The sequence below is a fragment of the Convolutriloba macropyga genome, unplaced genomic scaffold (assembly GCF_964194025.1).
Source record: "Convolutriloba macropyga unplaced genomic scaffold, txConMacr16.3 SCAFFOLD_6168, whole genome shotgun sequence".
Taxonomy (NCBI): domain Eukaryota; kingdom Metazoa; phylum Xenacoelomorpha; order Acoela; family Convolutidae; genus Convolutriloba; species Convolutriloba macropyga.
In genome coordinates, this window is record NW_027450310.1 from 10,289 (window position 1) to 11,564 (window position 1,276).

The 1,276-nt window shown below is 39.3% G+C and overlaps 1 pseudogene; it reads left to right on the forward strand.

Annotated features, from left to right (window-relative positions):
* Nucleotides 1-278: 278 nt before the first annotated feature.
* On the forward strand, nucleotides 279-430 carry LOC142355785 (5.8S ribosomal RNA; annotated as a pseudogene).
* Nucleotides 431-1,276: the final 846 nt, after the last annotated feature.

Genomic DNA, 1,276 nt, shown 5'->3' on the forward strand with positions numbered 1-1,276 from the left:
CTGGATTTAAGCTCGAAGTGAGACACTGTTGGTGAAACTTCATCATGAGAACGTCACAAGCTGATCACGCTCTATGATATGACTAGTATTATGTTGCTTATAGTAGGCTAAGCGCAAGCCGAAACATCAACATGTGAAAGTCGTAGAATTTTGCGATCAAACTGTGGCTAGTACTTTGATGATGCTTGTAGCCAACCGAATTGGTTGAAAAGCCCAATAAGTAAGCTAACTTGGGAGAGCTTGTTGGAAACCAAATGCTACTAGATTGGTCCAAATACATCCTTCAACAGGGGATCACTTGGCTCGCTTTACGAAGAGGAGCACAGCTATATGTGTTAATTCGGTATGAATCGCAAGATTTGTTTACCGACCTCTCTAACGCAAAAGGCGGTCTCGGCTTCGGCTGTTGACTGCGTCCGATTCAGGGTTATATAACTCTCGATTGAACACATTGATGTTCTATTGTTGGTGCTTCCAATAAAATTGGAACACTTAAAGCAGAACCGATTCAAATAATAGCATTCTGATCAATGATTGCATTCCTTGATCAAGAACTGCTGGAGTCATTGTGATGGCGAATTTTCTTCATAAGAAAATTGCAAAGAGACGGAACTTAATGAGACTAGTATTATGTTGTTTCTAGTAAGCGGAAGCTGAAACAGCAACATGTGAAAATCAAGTTTTGTTCAATGATCTCGAGGCGATAAGTACTATGAAGCAACTAGTAGCCTAAGCATGACTCAGATTTGAGACAGTCAAAAAGACTGGCGAAACTTCTTCACATGAAAGTTACATAGAGAACTACAAATGTATACAGCGAGTATTATGTTGTTTCTAGTAGGCGAAAGCTGAAACATCAACATGTGAAAGTTGTCTGCAAACTGTAGAACGATATGTGATTAGTACTGTGCTGTTACTAGTAGCCAGTCTGACTGTAGAAGCCAAGACAAAGGGAAACTAATGCATCTGAAAAGGACAAGTTATGGAAAGGTATGCACGATAAGTATTATGTTGTTTCTAGTAAGCGGCAGCTGAAACATCAACATGTGAACGTCGTTGTGTACAGTAACCTAGAACTATATAGTCCTTAGTAACGTGCATTTACTAGTACCTGTAATTGGTATTCAGACTCAGGCAGTTTGGAATAGTTTGGCAAAGATGCACCAGAGAAAACTGGGATTTGATACAGAAATTGTTGAATACAAGTATTATGCTGCTTCTAGTAGGTTGAATCCGAAACATCAGCATGTGAAAATTGAAAACATTTCTGGTTCGA